Source organism: Macaca thibetana, chromosome 2 (genome assembly GCF_024542745.1).
Source record: "Macaca thibetana thibetana isolate TM-01 chromosome 2, ASM2454274v1, whole genome shotgun sequence".
Taxonomy (NCBI): domain Eukaryota; kingdom Metazoa; phylum Chordata; class Mammalia; order Primates; family Cercopithecidae; genus Macaca; species Macaca thibetana.
The window spans coordinates 118,621,977-118,648,765 of NC_065579.1; the positions used below are offsets into that span (position 1 = coordinate 118,621,977).

At 41.4% G+C, this 26,789-nt stretch overlaps 3 protein-coding genes across 3 annotated transcripts in view; all 3 read right to left on the reverse strand.

The window, feature by feature from the left end:
* THOC7 (THO complex subunit 7) overlaps positions 1–26,789 on the reverse strand; it is a 738,093-nt gene that overhangs the window by 414,451 nt on the left and 296,853 nt on the right. The window lies entirely within an intron of this gene.
* The window catches only part of PSMD6 (proteasome 26S subunit, non-ATPase 6), a 1,096,682-nt gene that overhangs the window by 236,791 nt on the left and 833,102 nt on the right, over positions 1–26,789 (reverse strand). The window lies entirely within an intron of this gene.
* The window catches only part of PRICKLE2 (prickle planar cell polarity protein 2), a 353,218-nt gene that overhangs the window by 153,738 nt on the left and 172,691 nt on the right, over positions 1–26,789 (reverse strand). The gene's annotated exons all lie outside the window — the stretch shown is intronic.

The window sequence follows — 26,789 nt, forward strand, 5'->3', positions numbered from 1 at the left end:
CTGAAGTTGGAAAAAACTTCAGTGATCTTCTCAGATAACTCTGACCCAACCTACAGCACCCTCATACCCCTACCTTCCAACATAAGAATAAAATTCTCGTTTCTTTCTTTTTGATCTTCGTATTTCTCCATTTGATCATGCCTGTGGTCTGAGTTCAGTTAGATGAGTGTTTCTAAAATTTTAGAAGTTTCTAAAACTTTAATTTGCAGCAGAATCATCTGGAAGGCTTGTTAAATACAGACTGCTGGGCCCCTGGCCCAAACCCCAGTGGATTTTTCGGTGGGTCTGATGTGGGTGGAGCTGACACTTTGCATTTCTAACGACTTTCCAGGTGCTGGTAAAACTGATGTTGCTGATATGCGGATCACACTTTGAGGAACACGAAATTAGACGCTTGAGCGTGAAAGGTTAAGATACGTTTAAAGACTTTTGTCCAGTTCACAGCCAAAGGTTTTACTTTCCTATGCTACACGTCTGCCTTAATTTCAAAAATTATTGGTAGAAAGTACCCTCATAGAGTTCTCTGGTTCCCCTAGACTACCCTGCCTTCTAATACACTGAGGAATCCCAGAGGAGGGGGCATGATGTAGCCACATTCATTCATTCCAGGGCTCATCAATACTTATTCACAGGAAGCTCCAAAATACAGCCTTCGTGATTCAATCGAAGTCCATTTTGTAAAAATCACATATTTAAGCATCTCATTTTGTAGATGAAAATCCTGAAACCAAAACAGGTCATGTGACTTGTCCAAAGCCACAATGCTGGTAGCAACTGGCCAAGCCACCTCTAGAATCCAGGCTTCTTGCCTGGTCACCTTCTAGTAAAACATCCTCTAGCAGGCCAGGCTCCCTGATCAGATGACATTTTAATTATCTGTATCATATTTTTCCCCATTCGAATAGAAGACTTCTAAAATATAGTTTGATAATAGCAACTATTACTATGCAAGCATTTTAATGTGCACAAAATATATCAGTGAGTTTTTTTTTTAAAGCATCACCATCCTATTTATACTACCTTTCCATGTATTTATAGGCTACAGATTACCCTTAAGTATTCTGATCTTAAAAGAGTAACCAACACTCTAAATGACTATTATTCTCAGGGGATAAAGACATTTCATTTTGTAATCTTTTTGTCTCGCATCATAGATAATCTCCTGTATCTTACTGAATCAGGCTTTAATTGTAGGTGGATTCTTTTGAATTCATCGTTTAGCTATGCAAAATTTTTCAGCAATTAGGAGCAAGGCAAAAAGTTCCTTCCTTTTACTTAATAAGACATTATTTTAAAAGAAGGAGTGTAAAGATTGAAGTACTGTAGATCATAACTTAAACAACCTGGGCTATGACTATGACGTATGAGAAAGTTAATTCCCCCCAATACCCCGCCAAAGTTTCTTTAGCAATGTACTGAGATTCAAAGACTTCATGACAACTTAAACTGCTTCTTAATAAAGAAATTAATTTAATTAGGAGTTACAGGATGGAATTTCATTTTCTAATGGGCCTCAAACACAAGTGGTTGTAAAAAGCCATTTTGAGATCAAAGTGACTTTGGGTCTAGACTGGTTTTTGCCAGCTTGTTACCAACTAAGAAATCAGCCATTTATTCCTTAGATGGGTCAGAAAAACTAACATCTTCCCCATGCTGGGCACATCAATCCATAAAACGTTAAAACCCAACCACCCGCTATAAAACTTATGTAACTGAAACTTTACTCACTGAACATTTTTGCAGGAGTAAGTTGAACACATTTCAGTTTTAAAAAGGCAGCCCACTATCTCACCAGATGAAAATGTAAATGCATATTAGAAATAATTCACTCAACATTAGTTAATTTTTGTGAGTCATTCTCACTAACTTCTTGCTAATGATCTGTCTTGGCAGCAAATGGTTTCATCTAAACTCCTCTTCAATGCTCCTTATTCATTTCAAGGAAAGCATTTAATAACGGGTAAATGGCAAATAATTACGCAAAAAAACCAAAAACTTGCTAGTCAACTCCAAAGGGAAATTGACTCCTTTCCCCAATAAGTTTCCAATGAGAAATGATCAGAGAGTTAATTAATGTGTAAACAACCTGCAGCTGCCGGGACACCCACACATGCAGTAAGTTGGAGGCTGACGATTAAAGTCCACCTCGTAAACCAAAAAAGGTCAACCTTTCTAGCTGTCAAGAAGGTGGTGACTTGAACCACAGATCAATCACCATTCACATCAAAGGAGTAAGAGGTGAAGCCAGTAAGACAAACTCAGCTGGAAAAATCTTGTCTCTTCATTTGATATCACCCATTTAAACAACACCAAACCAAACCAAACAAACCCCCCACCACCAAAAAAAAAACAAAAAACAAAAAACACATTACTTCTGTCCCCATCCCATTCCATACTGCAAAATGTGGCAAATCTTTGATCCTAATGAACTTTCTTTGGAAACCAAATCAAATAATACAAGACTCTATAGAAACCATGATAACATACTACCTGTGCTAGTAATGGGCTGAAATGAAGCTGAAAATGAGTTGAGAATTTAACTCGTAAGGGAAATTCTTTTAAAATTCCTTACCCAAAGCTGTAATTTAAGGCTGCGATTTAAATACTTTTGATTTATTAAGTTATTTTCACTAGTATTTACTACTTTTAAAACTCTGACAATCTTTTCCTATTACATAAAGGAAAATAAATACATTAACAATCTGTATTAGTCTGTTCTCACATTGCTATAAAGAACTACCTGAGACTGGGTAATTTATGAAGAAAAGAGGTTTAATTGACTCATAGTTCTGCAGGCTTAACAGGAAGCATAAATGGGAAGCCTCAGGAAACTCACAACCATAGTAGATGAAGGAGAACCAAGCATCTCTTACCATGGCAGAGGAGGAAAGAAAGAGAGTGAAGGGGGAGCTGCCACACACTTTTAAACCATCATATCTCATGAGAACTCACTCACTATCACAAGAACAGCAAGAATACATGCCCCCATGATCCAATCACCTCCCGCCAAGCCCCCAACATGGGGGGATTACAATTCGATATGAGATTTGAGTGGGGACACAGAAACCATATCACAATCCAATGTGGGTGATAGCTGCTACAGTAACTGTAGTAGACTTGCAAGATAGTAAGAGTCATTGTCTTGTCAAATGGAGGCTCAGTACAAAAGATTAATATGCGCCAATGAGTGAACCACACAGCCAATCATTTGTTGCCACATTGCTCAACTCCAAGTGGAAGAAAGTTAACAAAATAAATGATGTGAAGACTCCACAGCCCTTTTCCTTGAACCCTACTGGGCATCTGTTCTGTTCTACTTCCAAAATGTTCTGTCATCTAGGTCTGAATCCCTCCCACCTTTTAAGAACTACTTTTCTACTTGCCGTCTTGTAGTTCAAGTATGTTCCTATCTCCCAGACTATAATAAATGCTCCTCAAGGCGGAGACTCTCTTTTGTGGAATAAACAGTGCCTAGTATAGTGCCCTGCACATAATACGTTTCTTAATAGAGAACATGCATTGTGTAGCGTATCAATATTGCTTTCAAACGGCATTTCTAATTCAACCCTCCCAGAGACTTGGTAGATGGTTTGACAGAAGCTTAATGACTTGCTCAAAGCCTGAAAACTCTTGTGGAGCAGAGGTAGAACTGAACCTAGGACTTCAAATGCCACATTTACATTCACTTCCCTTCCCTTTACCACCAAAGCAAGCACTGGTCTTACCTCTCAACCACAGCATCACCGATCAGCAAGCTTCACGGAAGGCTATGAGAGTCAGCCTGTTATCAGGCCTGCACCACACACTCTCCTGTGGAGCAATATCCTCATGGAGTTAGATCTGGCTTTCTCAACCTCAACATTCCTGACTTTTTCCATGGATAATTCTTTGTTGGAGGGGGCCGTCTTGTGTGTTATAGGATATTTAGCAGCATCTCTAACTTTTACCTATTAGGTTCAAGTAGTGGCCTCATCTCTCAAATTGTGATGATAAAAAAATGTCTCCAGACATTACCAAATGTCTAGGGGAGTTGGGCAAGTGGGGAGTTCAAACCAGCTAGGAACTACTGGGCTGTTGCAGAGGCCAGGTTTACCTAGCATGGGGGTGGGCATACAACCCAAATTGACAACTGGAGCATCCCACACTCTTCCCCCATCCCTGATTAGTCCATGAGTGTATGTTATCAAGGCAGGGCCAATCAGTAGGTGTTTTTGGTGAAGAGGGCATTGATAAGAACATTAAAAGAGTGAGAAAGCCTCACTCATGAGATCATGGCACTTTGTAGTTTGGTTTATACTGGTTTGACTTGAGATGTTGAACCTTGCAACCCAGAAAGGCCTGATTAATCTATCCACTGTATCACTGTAGTGCATGAAGTCCGACATGGGCTTCCCTTCCTAGCAGAGTGAAAGCTCAAGTCCTTTTCCAGATCAGCATGGTCTTATATACACTGGCATTTCCTGCATTGTGCTAATATAGGTGCTGGTCCCTTTGCCAGAGATACTCCCCCAATACTAGCACACCTCACTTCCTCCAGTTCTAAACTCAGTATGGCCCTCCCTGACATTCTCTTTGCAGGAGCACCCTCAGCCTATCCCGAGCAACATAGTAGTCACCATCTGACACACTATATATTTCCTTGTTGTGTATCTTTACCCATTAGACATATCAGATGAGGGCAGGGACTTTGTCTCTATTGTGCACATGGTGAGTATGCAAATAGGTGCTCAATAAAGATATTTTGATTAAATGAACGAATCAATCAATCCAATATGTGGTGCCCAGTCTGAGGGAGGCTGGTTATCTTCATTTCCATGAGTATAAGGCTTAGCAGTATAAGGCTTAGCAATTTGAAACATTTAAAGATGAGTCAAAACCATCCCTGCTCCAGGTAGTACCTGCTCCAGGCAATCACAAAAGGATCACAGTCCACTTTGAATCAGGAGAGCATCTGAGTGTTAAAAACAATACCAGGAGCTGGCAGTTCCCACTCTGCCACCATTTCTGCACGCCCCCTCCCACTCTCCCACCACAGTAGGCTCCTTACTGGTTCTTTGTCAGTGGGGCAAGAAATCCAAGTTCCCACCAAGCAATCATGTTACACCTAATCAGAATGCATAAGATGACAAATCCTGATATAGCCAACTTTGACTGAAAAGGGGAAATTTCAGTGTGGTGGGAGAGAGCCAGCCATGAGACTCCCCTTCACATGGTCAAGAAGCAGAGACTTCATTTTGCATACAGGGCAGGGGAGAAGCATGGACAGACATTAGATTCTGGAGCTAACTCACACCTGGGTGTCTCTCATTCAGTGCCTTTCATCTTGATTTGCAAGTCTCAAGTTTTCCATTTCTGAATCTGCATCTGGGCCCCTTCATCCAGACTGGGTTTTCCCTTGCTGCAGAGCAATCTAGTTATATTTGGTGACTTAAGCTAAGAACATTTCACATCATGAAATCTGGTTCATCAAATACTCAACAAATATTTACTAAGCTCCTACTACATCCCAGGCTCTGTTCTAGGCTTTGGGGACACATCAATGCACATGTGAGATAAATGCTCTGATGTACCACCTAAGGATGGGGGTCTCTGCCACTTTGCACATAGACATCATTTACTGCCTATCTGGTCAGACCTTCCTATGGGTGAATTTACATTTTAATGGAACACACTGGAGACATGGCAAAGTGATTAAGAATGCATTTCAATCAACCCAACATGGTCTAAAAAAAGTAAGTAATAGCCATAATCTACACCCATAGGTTCCTACCTGATAAGGTTGTTGGGAAGATTAAATGAAGTGCTTCAAATAGGAAACTAAAAATGAAAAATTTGAGGCAATCACCATGATTAGATACTCTGAGGTAAAAAAAGTTTATTCAAATCACCCTGCATCCACATAAGGGCTCCTATACCAACTCTCCTTTCTCCCAGGAAAGTTCAAACTTGGTCACCACTGACTATGCCCACTCAGGTCAACCACATGCTACAGGGGCCAGCTGGAAGCATAGCTCCTCTACATCCCTTGGGTGAACTGTTGGAGAAAACTGAACATAAAATTGGAAACTCTCAGCAGATGCAGTAACAGAGTGGTGGGCATGAGCCAGCAACATCCCAACATCAATTCTTTACCTCTAGAAAGTGGTTTTCTCCATGGCAAAATTGTTTTTTTTATGGTTGATAGCACTTTTGCCATGGTTTTCAACACACAAGCAGCATGAGCTTTCCCCTGTGCTTCATATAACCCTTCCCTACTAAACCAGGACCCAGGATGCATGATGGTGGGAAGAGGCATGGGAGTTAGGAACCTTTTGTGAAAGACTTAGTTATGTATTTTGGCAAGTCATTTCCTTTCTCTGGATCTTGATTTCCTCAGGGGTAAAACCTCACTGAATTAGATCAGGGGTCAACAAACTTTCTCCTATTAAGGGTCAGACTAAATATTTTAGGCTTTGTGGGCCATATAGTCTCTGTCATGACTATTCAACTCTGCCCTTGCAGTGTGACAACTGAAGACAAGACAAAAGTAAATGGGCATGGATATGTTCCAATAAAAGTTGACAAAAACAGGATGCAGGCTGGATTCAGCCAGAGAGTCATAATTTGCATACCATTGGATTAGACGATCTATGAGTACCTTCCAGTTCTGATTTTCCATAACTTGGTTGTATAAGATTCACCTCCCACCTGACCTTACAGAAAATCTTAAAGACTAGAAGCCCTAGGTTAAAATTAAAAGCTCTGGAAATAATAACAGCTATCATTTATTAAGTGATTGCTGTGTACCAACTATTATACTAATGACTTTAATGTGCTTTATCTCATTTCATTCTCAGGGCAATCTGTTGAGGTAGATACCATACTTAATCTATTTTATAGGTGAAGAAGCTGAGACTTCAGTAGTCTAAGTGATCCATTCTACATCATATAACTGGTAAGTAGCAGAGCTAAAACTGGAACTGATGTCTGACTCCTGAGTCCTTGTTCAAAAGTACTAAATTATGGGACCACCACACAGCTGTTCAGACACCCACCTCTGCCGGTCACCCTACCCACTTCCCCAGTTACTCTCTCATGAACCCTCAAGAAGTTCACATGAGAAACCCTATTCTTGCATGTCACATACATTAAAAGGTTGGCCTAAAAATAACACCCAAGTTCACTACTCTAGATGATGAATTGCTTTTTAAAGCATAATAACTGGTTCTTTGACCGGCTCAAGACCTTATGCTGGTAGAATACCTTCGACATGCCTTATTTGGAAGGCAACCATGAGACAAGTGCTGGATCTGCTGATGGAATCTGCAATCTCTCATCCAGGCAAACACAGCCCTATTTAAAGAATTCTTTAAACTAAGAAGAAGGGGGAAAAATTCAAGGACTTACTTCTTACCACGGTTTATCACAGTTAAACTAATCATAAACAAAGCTCTCAAGAAACAGTGACCTTGGAAAAAAATCAAAGGGTAGCGTGGAATGTGCATGAGATTCGCTGGCCAGTGTCATGAGAGGCGTTTCAAGGTGAGGCGCCTGCTGGAGCTCCATCAACGCCTGTGCACTGTTGCACTCTCCGAAACCTCAACAAAGTCTCCTTGCAAGATGGGTGATTACTAATGCAGTCTCTTTGGGGCCTTCAGACGGATGGAGGTTTGTCATAATACAGGTATATGTTTCGGCATAGCCACAGCTCCCTTCCTCTCGCTCGGTGGTAGACAGCTGCATTCTCCAGAGAGTTCTAATGTCCACAGCAAGCACAGTGAAAATGTTAATGCAACAATTTGATAAATATTTAATGGCTCTTTCCTTAGCTTGCGGATGCGATTAAGCCGGGGCTTCATTACTAAAACCTACTTTCACCTCCTATTTTATTTATGAGCTTGATTCCTTTACACTAACACACAGCCAGGTTTAGACAAATTGAAGTCAGGAATACAGTGGAAAGAGGAACCAACAGCTCAATACCAGACCATCAAAACTCAGTGCAACTCAGGCTTCTGGCAAGAGGTATTGCTCCCGTCTCCCAAGGCGACAGACAAGACTGAAACGGAGCTAGACAAGAAAACACCTAGAGGAGAAGCAGCCCCAGGAATACAGATCAGCTGTTTTCATGCTGATGGTGATATTTGGAAGGTGAGCAAAAAGACAGGAACCCTCAATCTATTTCTCACTTCCTAACAGGCCAGGACTATTTATTGTTAGAGTATATTATACATTTGACCAACAATAATTTCGCTTCATGGATTTGTGTTCTTCCGCCCACACAGTCCTAGTCATTCTTTGAGCCCAGCTCAAATGTCATCACCTCTTGGAAGCCTTCTTGATCCCTCCTCTCAAGTCAAAACTAATCATTCCTTCTGTTGTAAACCTACATGTTTTGTTGATAAGATTATCATAGCTTTTCTCTCACAGATTGCCTTTAGTATTACAGTCAGAAATAGTACAGTTGAAAATGAAGACTTGAGTCCAACTACCTGGGTTTACCACTTACCAGTTGTATAGTCTTAGGCATGTTACTTAACCTCTCAACACCATATTTACTTATCTTTAAAAATGGAATGATGATGCCCCTACAGGACTGTTGTGAGATCACCTGAGATAAACGTTTCAGTACCTAGCAAGCATTTAGATATTCTCCCTAACAGCTAGATACATACATGCCCATATGTATGTTGAAGGAACCTGAAAGCTCCTATCTACTTCCCACATCTTCCCATTTAGAACAAAAAAAAAAAAAAAAAAAAAAAAAAAAAAAAAACCTGTGAGCCATGTTGGCCAAATTCCAAGCCATAGTAGTGAGTAGGGTCACTTTAAAAGATCACATGCCCAGTTACTGCTTTCATTCAATGTCCCATGTCTTCCCTCCATGGACAAGTTTACGCTGTGTGTGCATGCCTGAGCTTACTAGTCACTGAAATTACTTCTTGTTCCATGTGACTAGAGAAAAAGTTTGGTAGAATCTCAAGATTTGCATTTATGTTTAGGAGTGATCAGGAGGCCCTATGTAGGCTTCAACCTCAGCCATGTGCCCTGATCCAGCTTTTACAGGACCCTCCACTAAAGGGGAATGTTGTCATCCTTCCTTACAGGTTCCTTGGGAGCATCTTTGGAGGGAGCAAGTGTTTATACAAATCAAGCCCACACCTCACTCCTAGCATGATGCATGTGGACCTCCTCACAGTGCTTGAGGGCAGATGCAGGGAGAGGAAGAGGAGAGTTTGGAGTTAAGCAGGCCTCAGTTCAAATCCCAGTCTGCTGCCATAAGGCCTCAGGGGAGATGGAAATCTCTCTAGCGCTCATTCTCTACCTTGTTGAATATGACAGAGAACTCTAGTTACTTATCTCAGCATCTCCTCTTCCTCCTAGCAGGATTCCAGTTTTTATCTAAGCACACTCACAACTTGAGTAAACAACTGTATTTCTCAGCCTCTTTTGCAAAGATGTGTGGTCATATGTCAAAGTTCTAGCCAAGGAGATGGTAGTAGCATTGGGTGGGACAAGGGGAAGTCTCCTCAAAAGAAAGCATCTGTATACTGCTTCCCTGCTTTTTTTCTTCTTGCTGCCTGGAATGCAGACATGGTGGCAGCAGCTGAACTATGGAGCGACTCTGAGGAAGGGAGCCATATGCCGAGGTTGGCAGGGCAGGAAAAAAGCAAGCTGGGTCTCTGTGACATAGTGAAGCTGCTAGACTAGCCCTAGGCAGACACCTTTAAACTTCTTTAAGGAGAGACAAATAAAGACTTGACTCATTTATGCCACCATGGAGGTTTTCACTGTTTTGTGCAGTCCAACTTGATCATTACTTACATATAAGGCTCAGCCAGAATGTAAATAAAACTGTGACCTGCAAGCCAAGTCCAGCCCCACAGCCTGTTTCTATATGGCCCATGAGCTAAGAGTGATTTTTATAGATAAATATTTGCAATCAAATTGGTAATAGGAGACAGTAACTCTAAACCTCACTTCCTCAACAATGAATTCCATTCTTCTCATTAGGAAACCTGTATTTCAGAAAGGTTATACTCAATTATTATCACTATATTTTGAATTTTGTCAAAAAAAATCTGTGGAAATTTGTTCTCTCATTATATGAGTACCTACATACTAGTCTTGATTTCGCCTCTTGACTTGCATAACCTAAAACATTTACTATTTGGCTCTACACAGAAAAAGTTTGTTGACCCATGATGTAGAAAAGTCTCCAACATGTTGCGATCATAAAGAAAATACTCAATAAATGACACCTGCTACTATAATTAAATCTCCAAAAGAGCCTGGCACAAAGTTACTCAACTATTTATTCATTTTTATGAGATATTATAATCCTATAGAAAAGTATGGCTTAACTCTTTGTTGACTTAAATAGATTAAAAATTTCCAGAGTCAACCTCACCCCAAGCATCTCCACCTTCTTTCCTACTTCTTGGTCATCAGGCAAGAAAAAACAAACATGACAGCATAACAAAGACACTTAGAATGCACTGTCTCCCATGTCTCCCTCCCTACCCCATCGGTCATGTATGCATTTTTAAGGCCACCTACCACAAAGGGACAAAATGGATATGATAAAGGGGTTTTTGGCACTGAGTCTAATTTCATTTACATTTTTCTGGAATGGTTTGGTAACTGAGCCTAATATCCATCAGGTATTTCCCCAATAATTCCAGAATTGACATGTGTAAGTTGCCAACCTGGTGCCAATTAATGGAACCCTAGGCAAAGCCACATACATGATTCTACCATTCAGTACATCATAGTAACGCTTCACCCATTCATTTGGGATCCAGGAAAAGTCTCTCACACATGTATCATGAGGAGCAGTTGAAGCATGAGTTTCAGCCTTCCCCCATAGAAGAAAAATTATTTGGCTGAGTTAAACCAGTGGTTCCCAACCTTTTTGGGCAATGGTGCCAAGCTTATGGCTCATGTTCACATCACTCTGTTAGTCTGTGCCAACTCCTCCCTCCACCCTTCTGTTCCCAACCCTCAGTTGGACATGCTCTAATCTGTAAGACAGTCTGGGCTGTTCCAAATACCGGGGTTGGGAGTATGAAAGGGGAGTGTAGGACCAGTTCAGTGGAGGCCTGTTGGGAGAAGAAAAGGGGTATGTGTGGCCCATCATGTCTCTCCTTAAGGCAGCCAGGGAAGAAAAGGCTGACTTGGCACTGGCAGTGGAGGTGTGAGCAAATGAATGAAGTGGCCCTGAGTGGGATGCAGAAAGGTGGAGTTGTGTCTTTAGCTGGGTGTTTACTCCTTCAAAATTACCACATCCAGTCCCAGCCCACTGGAAGGCAAGCCAAGGGGAAAGTCTTATGGAAAGCGTGGTGGCACAAAAGATTTCAACACATCAAGAGAATGTAGACATGGCCAATGGCTTGGGAGGGCAGTGGGTGGGACAGAGGATGAGAATCATTCCTACTAATCAGCTATTGTCCTTTGCCATGGTTTGAATGCTTGTATCCTTCTCCCTCAAATTCATAGGTTTAAATCCTAACCCCTAAAGTGATAGTATTAGAAGATGGGGCTTTTGGGAGGTGATTAGGTCATGAGGACAGAGCCCTAATAAATGGGATTAGTGCCTTAAAAAAGAGACCCCAAAGTACTAGCTCTTCCCTTCCACTGTGTGAAGACACAGCAAGAAGGCACCATCTCTGAACCAGAAAGCAAACCCTCATCAAACACCGAACCTGCAGGCACTTGATCTTGGACCTTCAAGTTCCAGAACATTAAAAAAAAAAAAAAAATCTGTGGTTTATAAGCTAGCTAGTTTATGGTATTTTCTCACAGCAGCCCAAACAGACTAAGATACCCTTGGTTAGAAGAAGCTCTCATGTTGCAAAGCATCTCAAGCAAACAATTAGCGGGTGGGGGTGGGAAGACATCTTGGATGAAAGTATTGTGGATTTTGTCCCAGCATTGCATGCACTCCCAAAGGATATATACTAGAATGTCCAGAACAGCACTTTTTGTAACAGTCTCTAACCAGAAACTAAGGAAACTCCCAGCAACAATTGAATGAATACATTTTGATCTATTTAACAATGGAACCCTATAAAACAACTAAAATCAAGGATCTACAACCATACACAAGAAAATAATCAGATCTCACAAACAGAATGTCGAGTGAAAGAAGCCAGGTACATAAGAGTACATATTGTATAATTCCCTTTATGTAAGATATAAAAACTGGTAAAAATCTATGATGTTAGAAATCAGAGGCCAGGTGCAGTGGCTCATGCCTGTAATCCCAGCACTTTGGGAGGCCGAGGCAGGTGCATCATGAGGTCAGGAGGTCGAGATCATACTGGCTAACACAGTGATCATACTGGCTAACCCGTCTCTACTAAAAAAAAAAAAAAAAATACAAAAAATTAGCCAGGCATGGTGGCAGGCACCTGTAGTCCCAGCTACTCAGGAGGCTGAGGCAGGAGAATAGTGTGAACCCAGGAGGCGGAGCTTGCAGTGAGCCGAGATCATGCCACTGCACTCTAGCCTGGGCAACAGAGCGAGACTCTGTCTCAAAAAAAAAAGAAAAAGAAAGAAAAAAGAAATCAAGAGAGTGGTTAGAATTAAATAGGGGTGCAAAAAGGGCTTGTGGGACACTGGTACTATTTTATTTCTTGATTCTGTGTGCTGGTAACATTGGTATATCTAGCTTATGAAATTTCATTGAGCTGAACACCTATAATATGTTCACTGTCCTATACGGATATATTATACTTCCATGAAAAGATCTAGAAGATATAATATGGCCTTTGGGAGATCTGGAACCCACAGTATGCTAATTTTGAAAGGATCCCTGACTATTCCTGGGCCAGAGTAAGCCTTAATCACTTCATTTGACAATAAGACTCAAAGAGAAGGAACATGATAACAGTGGCAGCAACACAGCAGTAGTAAAAACATACAACAATAAGCCAATATTTACTCAATATTCACTTGTGCTAAGCACACCACAAATTTTATCTCATTTAACTTTATAATACCCCTATGAAATATACAGGTATATCCCATTTAATGGCTGAGGACACTGAAGTTCTGAGGGGTGAGGAAATAGACCTGACTCCTGATTTAAACACCCCTTCTGCCTCTTCATGGGACCAAGGAGCTCGTGGCTAAGTGAGAACTTGATCCAAGTCTCCTAATGCTTGAGTCAATATGCCTCCGTGGTAGGCTGCAAAATGGCCTCCCAAAGACATGTCCATGTCCTAATCCCCAGAACCTGAAAATCTTAACATATTTGAGGAAGAAGCCCTTGTAGATGTAATTAAATTGAGGATTTTGAAATGAAGAGATTATGTGGATTATACAAGTGGGCCCTAGATGTCACCTCAAGTATCCTTAGAGAGGCAGAGGGAAATTTGACACATGCACAGAGGAGAAAGCAATGTGAAGATGGAGGCAGATACTGGAGTGATGTGGCTGTAACCATGGAATGCCAAGGATGGATTGTTGGCAGCCACAAGAAGCCGGGACAGACTCTCTCCCAGAGACAGCCAACACCCTGACTTTCAAACTTCTGGCTTCCAGAACAGTAAGAGAATAAATTTCTGTGGTTTTAAGCCACCAAGATTGTGGTAATTTGGTACAGCAGCCCTAGGAAATGAACACTCTCCCTAAACATAACACAGCAGCATCTAAAAAGAGTGTGCTACAAAATGGCAACAGGTGTCCTTGAAAAACACGCCAGAATCACCAGGTTTGGAAAACAATGTTAAGTGGGTTTCTTTATGATTGGACTTCTCAGGCCCTATGTCATGCTTATTGTCCCTTATGAATCGTCGAGGAGATATGGTACCATAGACTTTTCCAAACTTGACCGGCCTCAGAACTGTCTTGTCCCTGGCACATTCTCAGGAAGTCCTGCAGTACACCACACTGAACACACTGACCGGACCCAAGAGGGAACAAAGGCCTGAAAAGTTAAGAGTTATCACTTTGCGAAGCTCATGATTATCCTTCTAAAGGCCTCTACCACAGTGCAGTAGCTATGAGGGCAACAGTTGCACCAGATAATCTCCATGGTCCATTCCAAATCTAACATTCTCTAATTCTTTATGTACAACAACAGTTCTTGTCCATGGTAGACACTGCTAATCAATCGCAGCACCATTTCCCTAAGCCCTGAAGAGGCACCTTTAATTTTTTTTAAACAGAGCTGCAGGCAAATAAAACCTCTGTACTATTCCTGTCTTAGTAACTCAATGAACAGTCCAAATAAATAAACCATGGCTTGTGGGTTTTCAGAAATGCCTGTATTATTCTCTTCTTGCCCGGGGAAGGACATCCTCTTCCCCACCAATATCTGTTGATGTTTTTCTCCACTTTTAGAATATGCAACCCTTTGCTCTGATTTTTAAATTAGTACTCACCAATAACATTCAGTAAGAGGTTGTGGCTTTCGGGCCCAGAGAGAAGAGCAAGTTTGGGGCACTAAACATACAGTTCAACCTTTGTTCCCTGGGAAAGATTCACTCTGACAGATTAAAAAATATATATGTTTACTGCCTTCTGAGTTCCAAAGCCATTTGTGGGAGTTGTAGTGGATCTTAAAAACTTCTGGATCCCAAATCAATTCCCAGGACAGCTGTGTCTGTCTGATCAGACTTCCTAGTCAGGAGAGTTCAGAAGCTTGGGTTCTTCAGAAAACAACATTAGCTGGGGTTGCAATTTTTAAAAGGTGATGAGACACTCATGCCTCATTTGTACTGAGTGCTGAAATAACGCCTCACTCCAAGGGGTTTATAAACCTCCACAAGGGGCAACTATCATTGATCTGGTTTACAATTAATAAAAAAGAAGGCACAGAAATGTGAAGTGTATGGACTTAACAGTGTTGGGAAGCATATTAATCTCTACATCCCCCAGGAAGTAAGAAGGAGATGAGGAAAGGAGGAGAGTAATAAAAATAATTTAAAAAATTTTAATTTCCTAACAATTTTCTTGCAGTGTTTGTTAGACACTGGCCCAGGTACCAGTTAATCAGTCAGTCAAAATTTATTTAGGGAGCCCTCCTAGAAGGAAGGTACTGTCACTGAAGATGGGATTTAAATGATGCAATCCTTGTCTTTAAGGGACAAGGAGGGACAGTGGCAGGCTTGTTATACTGAAAATAAAATATTTTGGATCTTGAAAAGTGCTTTGGAGAAAAGTTGGTAAGATAATGTGGCCAAGAAAAATGTGGGCTGTGGAGTGTAGTCATAGAGCGAGGCTAGGTAGGAAGTCCTCTTGACAGAAGGACATTTAAGCTAAGATCTCAATGATGAGAAGCTGCCAGCCAGGCAAAGATCTAGGGGCAGAACATTCCAAGCAGAAAGAACAGCAAGCACAAAGGCCCAGAGGTAGGCAGAAACTAGGGCTGGCCTGTGGCTGAAGCACAGGTGCTAGTAGCCAGGTAGGAAGATGCCCTTAAGAGGTAGGCACAGGCTAGAACTTGCTAAGGTGGGAGAGTCTCACAGGTCATGGTAAAGTGTTTGGTTTTGTCCTTATTGCAATGAGAAGCTGTCTGAAGGTGTTAAACAGGGTCGTGTTATGATGTGATTTAAGCTTCAGAACCACTAGGTGTTTGGGAAGGTTGTCAAGTAATCAAGGTGAAAAATGATGGCAGCATGGACTAAAGTTGGACCTGTGGAGGTTTGAGATATATATCTTTTCTATCATATTTTTTATAGAAGTATAATTTACATACAACAAAATCCATTGACCTTATATGTAGAGTCTCATCAATTTTGAAAAATGCCTATATCCATGTAACGCACACTCTATCAAGATATCAAACATTTTCAGCACCCCAGGAAGTTACCTCAAGCTCCTTTCTAGTCAGTCCTCCCTCCCTCTCACCCTCACCTGCTACAATTTGGGGTATGTTTTTGAAGTAGAACTGAAAAGACTCATTCTCATTGGATCGGATAAGGGAGGGTAAGAGAAAGAGAAAGAGAAAAATCAAAGGTGCCAAAGAGTTTTTAGCTCAAGCAACTGGTAGCTGGAGGTACCATTTGTTGACACAGTAAAGGCTTGAGGAAAGGAAAAAAGGTGGCGCTGTGTTTTGACACAGCAAGTCTGAGAAGCCGATTGGACATCTAATGAAGATGCTGAGATGAGATGTGTATCTGAGTCTGGAGCTCAGGAGAGAGGTCCAGGCTGGAAATGTGACTTCACTAGTCAAGAGTACAGTGTAACATGAAGCCACTGGCTGGATGGCGTCAAAAAGGGAGCAATAAAGATGAAAAAGACATGAGCAAGCAGGAAGGAGGCAGGAACGGCTGACATAAAAAATAAAAAATTAGAAGAGGAGAAAGAGCAGCAGAGGAAATTGGGAGGTAGGAGGAAGATAAAGCAAGAAGGAGACAGAAAGTTATAGAACGAAGCAAAAGGAGGAAATGATCCACTGGGACAAACCCTGCTGACAGGCAGAGGGCGACCTTCACATCTCTTAACATATTTAACCCTCCCTAAAACTCTGTAGGGCAGATGTCCCAATTATTTCCATCTTACAGACAAGGAAACTGAGGTTCAGAGAGGTAAATGACTTGTCACATTGCTAATAAGTGGTGGAGCCACCATTTTAATGTTTAACAATTTTCCCCAAGTGTGTTCTGTGGCACATTAAGAGGTGAGGCTGCAAGGTGGTTCCAGGGTCACATTAGCACAGTACATGCAATATCAAGGCTAAACAGGTTTCTCTACTCCAGGCCTTCTCATAGCCTTTGAATTGCAATTGCTCAAGAAGGATGGTATTTTACATATCATCTCACACACATGGTTCCACACACACGGTACCTTTTTTTTGTTTTCTGTTTTAGAAGAGCAATTCACCAAACAGGTGTTCCCAAGATCACAGTAAGAGAACCACTGCTAGAAGGCAACATGAGCAAGTTTTCAAAATGTGTTTAAACAAAGTCCAAAGCGCCTTCTTGGACATTACATCACTTGTACCCGAAGGAGAAAGGGTCGACATGAACATACCATTTTACAGATAATGAAGCTGAAGCTCATGAGGTTAAGTGGTCTGTCCTGTATCCACAATCCTGCAGCAATTAAGCAAGAAAAATCATTCCTGGTCCATGTGCCCCAAAGAGTAAGAGAAATCAGGTCAGGCCAAGGGAGAATCAGGCAAGAAGCTTAAATGAGGCTTCGTTCAGTCTCTGCCTCTCCTCTTTACAATATTCCCTTTGAGTTCACTTTCCACAGGATTACACTCAGAGTGGGGGGACATACAGAGAATGGAGGAAGGGCTGCAAGTGAGCTCAGGCTATGAGCACTAGGAAATGGCTTCAACTTTCTTGGGCTGTGTAGGGTGAGGTCTTGTGAAAGGATCCTGTGGGAGGCATTATGGATTAGAGGAAAGAAAGTGCCACCTACATCCAGGTGGAAAGGGCCCTTGATAGAAACAGAACTGTCTTAAGAATTCCAAAAGCTGGGGGAATTAAAAGCACTTCACAGTCAATCAGTCTTATCGTGGGTCATCTTGGTTCAGAACTTAGAGAACCCAAGACAAATCAGCTGGACACTCCTCAAGTTGTTGCCACGAGGGCCTCCGCCCCATCTGGTCTCCCTCAATTCCATCACGGTGGATTGTCTAAATGGGGACCTCATGGACTGCTGTCTACAAAATGCCAGCATCCTAGAGAAGCAGTCTTTGGCAGAGTGGCAGCAGGGTGGTTACTGGGTACAAATTATAAAGGGAAGACCACCCACCGCCCCCCACCTCCCAACAATCCACCAAGAGCAAATACTTGAGAGCACGGACTGCACTTAAGAAGCATCCCAGGTAGATGCTTGGAATTAGACAGTTGTAGGTCCAGGTACCCCGCATGGCCACTTGGTAGCCTTGTGTCTCAGGGGAGTTACCGAACCTCTTTGAGCTTATCCTTCCTCATCTGTGAAATAGGCTAGCTGATGGCACCAACCCTCATAGGGCTGTTGTAAGGATTTTTCAATAATAAAGAACAAACAGCAAAGTGCTTCTCAAGATAAAGTCCAGGGTTCCACTTGGATATTTCTTAGGTCATACTGAAGACCTATGAAATAGACTCTCTGAAGGATATCCCCATGTACTGTAAAATCTGAGAAAGATTGGTAAGACACTAAGTCTGTGCTTGGCAAAAGCTCAGTAAGTTAACAGGCATCATTCTGTTTATTGCTGTTATCATTTATAATATGCCAAGATGAGACCTCTTCTCCAGCCTGGACAACTTAGTGTTCAAAATTAGAATTTATCTAACATCCAACTCAACAGATGTTTGCTTATCCCCAGAAGCCTGAACAAAGCCTCAATCATCAGAAAATATAAAATAAAGCCAGTGACTAATTACAGCAGCCTGGGTGAATGCAGAGTAACCTTTTGCAAATGTTCCCAAGAGATCAAGTAGTAGTTGTTTTAAACAAAAAGTAGAATGAAGCAAACTTTGAAAGATGTGATAAAAGCAATGTCATGTACACACTCCCTGTGGATTGGCCATCTTGCCTGGGAAGGTGCTTTGTGAAGAGGGAGACTCTAGTGATAGGTATAAGGATTTCTCTACACAGGCTGGCTGTTAAAAGTCAAATGTGAAGCAATTCTCAAAGGCCTCTGGGCTAATCTTACAGGGAGATCATTCATGAGTTTTCCCAGACATTGAGTCCCACAGTACCTGCGTCTGTTCCCTTTGCTACCCCTACATCTTCCATTCTTCTGGAAGTTATCCAGATTACAATCTTCGCAAAAATGAGCCTTCCTTTGCTGGTCACACAGAGAAGCAGGATATGAAAAAACATTACCAACAAAACAAAACAAAGCAAAAAGCAAAAAAAAACAAAAAAACAAAACCCAAAAACCCGAATGGTAATCAAATACTAAGTATCCCAGAAAAGAATCCCTCGCCATTCAGATTTTGAGAAAATAAAAAATATCAAAGAAACTTTTTTGGAACATCATATTTAAACCCTCAATACAATTTCCATAAAGTCTCATTATATTCAACTAGGATTACCATTCTGTGTTTTAGTAGCTAAAAAAAAATTATTCCCTCTGCTTCCTCTCATTGACATCAGAATATCACACCGAGTTTATATTCACCCAGCGCTCTCCTATTTTATGATAGTTAGAGGAAGTGCTTAATGTGACCGAGTACTTTTCAGGAAAGATTAAGAAAAATAGCTTCAGGAGCACAGCATCTCTGAGATTTGGTTTTCTAAATTATTTTTAAAAACCCACAGATCTCTGCATACACAACTACACAAAGCAGTACGCGTGTCCCTCAGTCGCCCCTTACCATCTTTTCATTGCCCATTTTCTGTATTGTTGATTCACTTCAGGGCAAACCCCACACAGAACCGCTTAGCCTGCTCTGCAAACAGCTCTACAAAGACCATAAATGTCACCACCAAATTGGTGAGTGCTAGTTCAAACCTTTGCATCTCTCTCATTCCTCAAGACATCTGTGTCCCTAAGGATAACAATTCTGGCTTAAAAGAAGTCTTGGGAAAAGGAGCCAAGAGTTTTTCCTGTTGAAGCTAAGTGGGAGGAGGCCAGTGGGGAAGTGGGCTCGATAAAACTGTCTCAAAAATAAGTTCCATCTTAAGCTCGCAGAGGGAATGAGAGAGTTATTTCAGTTTCTTAAATGGAAGTACAACCCCAAAAATAAAAAATAAAAGGCTTGCTGATGGAGAGGCTTGAAAGCCTGTGTGAGATTGAGGGTATCACTGAGGAAAGACTGCCTTGTAACAGAGCTTTCTTGTATTACACCCAAAGCTGTGTACCATCTGAGGCTGATTCAGGAAAATACTCAAATCTCCTGGTAATTTCCTGCAGACAGGACGTTTAATCATCTCCAAGCCTCCACCGCAAAAAAAAAAAAAAAAAAAAAAAAAAAAAAAAGCTAAACCAAATGATTCACACTCTTAAAACGAACCTGCCTTCAGAACAAGAACCGTTTTCTGGTCTTGAAAAGCAGCCACGATTTGTTATTCTAACAAAGTGTTCCTTTCCTCCAAACAGAAATAAAAGTTGCTCAAGGAGGGCTTGTCCTGATTTCTGTTCTGCATTTCTTGAAACTTCCATCCAGTCAACAGTTTCTCCTGGCAGGTTCTCAGAAATCCAGGGAGAGCTGGGTAATCAGTGACTAAGAACACAGGATCATTTTTATATGCCTCCCTAACCCCCACTTTTTGGCCCCATGGGAAGATGCTTTATTGTAGGATGAGCAGAATTAGCTGCACATATAAATTCTTCACTGCCCAGCTCACTTGACACCTTTATCTGAATTGCCCAACAGGCTGGGAAGATGTGGCAATTGATGATTTGAAAAGGAAAGGCCCAGATCTTCCCCAAGTGGTATTTGTTCTGTCTGTACAGACAGGGCCATGTCCATGTCTCTAATTACTCAACTAGCTTCACAGATAAAAACATTTGTATACAGAAAGCAGGGAACTCAAAGTATACAAATGATTCACACCACCTAAACAACTGCAAATAAAGGCCAGCCCAGCAAAATAAGGGCTTCTAGAAGCCAAAATAATTTAATATGGGCGGAAATGGAATTTGGCAATCCACACATCAGACTCTGCTCCAATTTTGGAAGGCATGTCTTCCAGCTGCCTCATCTTAAAAAAAAAAAAAAAAAAAAAAAGTAAACTCTGACCCTCTGCATTCGATTCTCAACCTCTTGCTTAGGTACACACAAGTGAACAGATGGGTGGGGGGAGCTAAAACCGCATCTTTTAAATCTTACCCAGCACCTACCCACAATCTTTCCTGATTATTTTGGTTTTAAAATTTCCCAGGGCATGGCTGCCCAGGAACCCCAGATTTGTAATCCCAGCCTTCACCAAGTCCTGACTCTTGCAGCATCTAAGAGGGTGCATTTGGTAACTTGGAGAGTAAGAATTAACTCTCTCATCTCCAAATTATACACTCCCCCATGTAGAGCTAGAAAGGGCCAGGAGAGGGGCCCTGTCTGCCTACCCCAATTTAGAAAGAACATATTAACAAATCCAGAGTTGCTTCATTACCGAAGTCCACCAAGAAGCAAAGAAATGAATTTTTAAAGTTCTGGGAAAATAAACAACTTTTCTCTTTTCGGGGATATAAGCTCAAAATATAAAGGTATGTGGGAAGAAGTAAGTCATGTTTTAAAGTAGATCTTCCTGGAGATGTTAAGAAATATTTTGAATAGAAAATAACTAGGTCATTAACAGTAAATACCTTTGAAATATTTAGGGAAAAATGAATTCTAAGGGAATAAAGGATATTTAAAAAGCAAGTCCAGGGATGTTTTCATGTTCCCCTTTAAGTAGTACTAATACAATAACACCACCATCCCCTCGTGATATTATGATTACCATTGTTGGTTAATACAGTGGCTGCACGAAAGGTGGATGACACTCAGACCCTCAGTTCACCAGGTCCCCACCGCGGGGCTCCTGACTTCCCAGCGTCTGGGTGGCAAAGCGCATCTCTCCCAGAGCTCAGTTTCCAGCTGCAAGGCCCCTTTTTCAGGGGAGCTCCTGAAACCAAGAGCAAACATGTCCCTGCGCCCCCCTCCGTGCTCCCCAGCTATGGGGGGGCCACTTACCCGGCTTAGCCTTGCATTGCTCCGACGCTGCGGCGCCTCCGCCGGCCCGGGAAACTGGGGGGAGGCGGGGAACGGGGGTTGGAGACCCACGGGCAGGGGCAGGGGTAGCGGCTGCAGCTAAGGAACCCAGCGGGGCGTCGGCAGCCAACTGCCCGGAGCCGGAGGGGGCCCTGCAGGGGCTCCGCACAAGGGGGGTAACATTCCCGGGGCTGCAGCTGCTCTGTGCGCAGCTCCGGATCCAGGAAAATCGCTCAGGTCCTGGGGAGAGGAGCTCCAAGCTCTCTGGGCTGCCTCCCGGCTGCTTAAAGGGACGCCTCCCCACCTCCCACTCCGCTTATTGGTGAAAATCTCGAGCCACAGGCCAATCCTAGGCCTGTTCCCAAATTGAGATTTCAATCAAGGGAGCTACTACTTTAAAATTAGAAAGGGCTAATGGAGTGCTGAGCCACCTTTCAAAAGCAGAAGGACACAGGCTCTCTGGCCCTCAGACCAGAGGTCCTGAGAGCTGGCAGTGGCTGGAAGAGAAAGATTAGACTGTGCCGCGCACACAAGGAACAGGGGGCATGCTGGACTCCTAGGCTTCACCCCTCTTGTGGTCCTCCCCAACCCACTGCAGTCCTTCAAGGCTCATCCAGTTTATCAGAGACACTGGAGGCCTTCGTGGCTCTCTGCTCTTGGTGCTCCTAAAGCCTTTGCTTATGTCTCTTTTCAGCCACCCATCACATTTTCACTTTTTTGCTTAATCTGTCACTCCCTTTACATTGTAAATTCTACCAAGGTAGGGATGTTTTTATCAAGACATATCACTCCCTACGGGAACGTGGTGAGCTCTCAGTAAACGTTAGTTGATTGATTGAATGAATGAATACACGAAAGAATGAACAATGGAAATATGTCCCATGTTGGTCAGTACAATTGTTAATTAAGAGAGTAGTCAAAAGGTCAGGCATTAATTTCACACAAAACTGTGTTCATATATGGACTCTGCCTCTTACAGGTAGTTTCCTGCATTTTAGTTTCCTTGTCTCTAAAGCATGATCACGAAATTTACCATCCATAGTGTTGTAGTAAAGATTACATGAGCTCATGTTTAGTCTAGAGGAGATGCTCAGTCAGTAACCCCAGACAACTGAATAGTCAATAGCTGTTGTTATTACTGCAATTAAAATACATTTGCTGGAAATTTGAACTGAGTCTGACTGTTGATTTGACTTTGTAGTGAGCAGTTATTAATGAAACAAACGTGAATTAAGTGCCAATTCAATGCCAGGTCCCATGCCAGGTACTAGGATCATCAATGAAAGATAAAGTCATTGACCACAAGGAACCCACAGTTGTGGCGGGGGGAGAAGGGGAGAGAAGGAAATAGACAAAGTGAATTATGCTAAATGATAAACAAGCAAAGACATATGTAAAAGAATGTTTATTGTAGGATAGTTTATAATATCAAAATAACTGAAAACATAATTATCCAATAATAGGGGACAAGGTTAGTAAATTATGATACATCCATATAATAGAATACTATACAGTCATGAGAAAGAAGAAGGAGAACTAAGTGCATCAATAAGCACTGAGCTCCATTGCTAAGTACAGTGCAGATAGTAAAATATATTTCTGCTTGCACAAAACATCTTCATGTATTATGTGCACATACATATGCTGTATATGCAAAAAGTACTTCCAGAACTACGCCTAAGAAAATTGTAAAGGTTATTATTACAGACAAGGTGATTTGAGGTCTAGGCAGATCTAAGAGGATAAGGACACTAATGTTTCATCATATGTCCTTGTATATTATTTGAACCTTTTACCATGAGCTTGTACTAAGGTCCTGGTTCTGGAAAAATGACATATGATGACCACCTGAAAACTCCAACCCTTCAAATACCTAGACATGCTAGATAAAATATAACACAAATTATTTTTAATGCCTAGCTGACTCACAATAAAGAAAGGAAGGCTGGGCACTATGGCTTACGCCTGTAATCCCAACACTTTGGGAAGCCACACCAGGAGGATCACTTGAGGCCATGAGTTCAATATCAGCCTTGGCAACATAGCAAGACACCATCTCTACACAAGATAAAAAATTAACTGGGTGCAGTGGTGTGCACCTGTAGTCCTAGCTACTTGGGAGACTGAGGTGGTTGGTTTAACCCAGGAATTCAGGGCCGCATTGAGTCATGATACCACCAATGTACTTCAACCTGGGTGACAGCATGAGACGTTATTTAAAAAACAAACAAACAAAACAAACAAACAAACAAAAAACAGGAAAATACCAAGAAATAAACAGGTAATTAAAAACAAGAGGAAGAAGCATGCAAAGTTATGCTGCGGCTATGAGAGAGAGGGAAGAGCGGTTGGTGGCAGACAAAAGGGTTGTCTTGGGTCCCTAGGGGCTAGGATTGTAATGCCCACATAGGAGACAGACTGGGTCTTGGGACAAAGAGAAGCAGGAAGCTGTTACAAGACCTTTGTAGAAAGCCAGGAATATTCACTGAGGGCTGCACCTTCAGTGAACAAATAGATTGGAAAAATTGGCAACCAGTTAGGCAAAACTTGTCTGTCTCTACCTGTGTTCTGGGTGAGAGGGAAATGTTTTAGCTGAGAATGAGAAATCCTAGGCTTGTGTCTTTCTTGAGATTCTAGGAATAACAAAAGTCAAAATCAGGAAGCTTTGACTAAAAAAATTAATATTAAAATTAGTCCTGTTTGTGACATACCAGGAATGCCTTATAGAAACAAATGAAGGTTTCTCTGGCCACTTCTACAACCCATGCTACAACCAATCCCACAAGCATGAGATCCCAACAGTAAATTATACAACATCCAAGAAACTGATGTTACAAGTCAATGAATAAAAGAATAAGAGGCTCAAGAATTACAGATCATAAAACAACTGAAATTCTGAAAAGGAACATGGAATAAGTTTATAAGGATTTAAAACACTGAAGCTAGAATTGAAACCCTAAAAAAGAACAAGACATGATGACTATTCCTCTCCATAGATCCACTAAAATTAAAAACTCAATGGATAGGTTAAATAGACACTACTAAGAGAGAAATGTAGATCTCATGACACTACACAAATAAAGAACAAAAGGATAAAGAGTTGAAAAATATCTGAGAGATAAAGAGATATGGAGAATAGAATGAGAAGGCCCAACGTACGTGTAATAGGACTCCCATAGGAAGAGACCAGAGAAATCAGGAAGAGCCGATAACTGAACATATAATGGCTGAGATTTTCTGAAATTTTTAAACATCATGAATCCTCCCATTCAAGAAGCACAAGCCATCTTAACCAGGATAAACACAGAACACTTGCAAGTATTAATTATTCAAAAAACAACAGTTAATAAAAAACAGAAGTGGGGAAAAATAAAGCACTGTGATAATTCTTTGACAGCGGTAAGTAGCAGATGGCACTTTGTAATCCAGAAGAGAGGCAACTTCTGCCATCCCACATTTGAAGTTGGACTCTATTTTCTTGAATTTTTCATCCCCAAATATAAGGAATACAAAACAACAGCACGTTCTTGAAGACTTAGCTGTATATTTTCTATGGTGTCCAGGTGCCCAGGGCAAAGTGGCAGAGATCTCCTGGGAAAGATGCATTTATTCAGCCACCAAACAAAAGCAGCAAACAACAGAAAACAAAACAAAACAAAAAGCCCCAAGTCCCTGCCCTCAGGGATCTTACTCTGGTGGTAGAAGCAGCTATCACGCAACGGAGAACATCATAATAAGGGAATACAAACTGCTATGGAAACTCAGAGGAAGAATGTCTCAACTAGCATTTCAGGGAGAGGTGGTGGCTCAGGGAAGGCTTCTTGCAGTAAGTCACATCTGCCATGAGGGACCTGGTATCTTTAGGGGAAAAGATTAGAATCAGACCTGCCTTTAAACCTCAGTACTGCCACTTGTTATCTTGTAACTTTGGTAAGGTTGTGTAACTTCTCCAAGCTTCATTTATCTCATCTGTAATGGAATCTTATCACTAGTCTTGGGGCTGTTTGGAGAATATATATTAAGCATGTAGCAGAGTGTTTAGCCCATAATTAATTTCTACTAAATAGGTATCCAATATTATGATTAGATAAAATCCAGTGCCTGAGTAGAAAAAAAAAAATAAACCCTTCTGTTTTCAAAGATGATCCTCTTCTAACAGTTAAAGACAGAGACTTCAGTCTACTTTCATGAAACTACCCTGAGAAATAGAAATTGTTTACTGAGTATCTACCATATGAAAGACATGTCATCATCAAAATACAGAGTTATCAGACCTGGTCTTTTCCATAAAAGAATTTCAAACCTACTTCCCAAACTACAACTAATAAGGGCTACCTATGGTAAGTATCAAATAAATGATTATCTCCAGTGTTAAAGCTTGAATCTGTGACAAAATTCTTGTTCATATCATTAAACCTTCAGATTCCCAATTACACATCAAGTTGAAAGAATTCAGGATCAAGCAGGAGAAGGATTAAATGAACCCTCCTCAGCATTACTCAATAGGTTTGTGAATGATGGGGATAATAGATGGAGAGGAAACTTGGAAAGTCCAGCCAGTCATTGCTGGGCTGTGCCAATGCTTGGTGGAGAAGAACACAAAGCTATCTAGCCAACCTGGAGGAATGGCTTGAACTAAAGGGAATGAAATTCAGTCATGGCAAAGGTTGTGCCTGCCCTTTGGAAGAAGCACTGAACCGTAAAGTTTTAGAGAGAAAAGAATTGAGCAAGGACATGCTCTTCCATTAATTCCTTCGTGCACTACTTAACAAACATTTATATAGTATCTACTATGAGATATAGTTTAACCACGTAGGCTGGTATACATGGAAAAACAAGACTAAAACACAATCCCTGACTTCAGGAGCATAAAATGTAGTAATTTGAGATCTTCTTTACTTGAAACAAGGCACTCTGACATTCTTCCTTCTACTGTCCAATGAGTACCTAACTTTTGTAACCATCTTGAGTATACTCCTGGGAGTAAACACCACTTGTTTCACAATGGAAATAGATCTCACGTCTTGGGCTAGCATCAGTTGATTAGTAGTGGCTTCCTGGAGTTCTGACTTGACAAGAAGTCATGCTGTGTTGGCAGGAAAGCACGCTATGATTGGTTAGTGATGTCTGTCATGTGGATGGATAAGGAGTGACAGCACTAATGCTACAAATTTGACATCTTCCATCTAGTCCAACCCCCTCATTCCACAGATGAAAAAA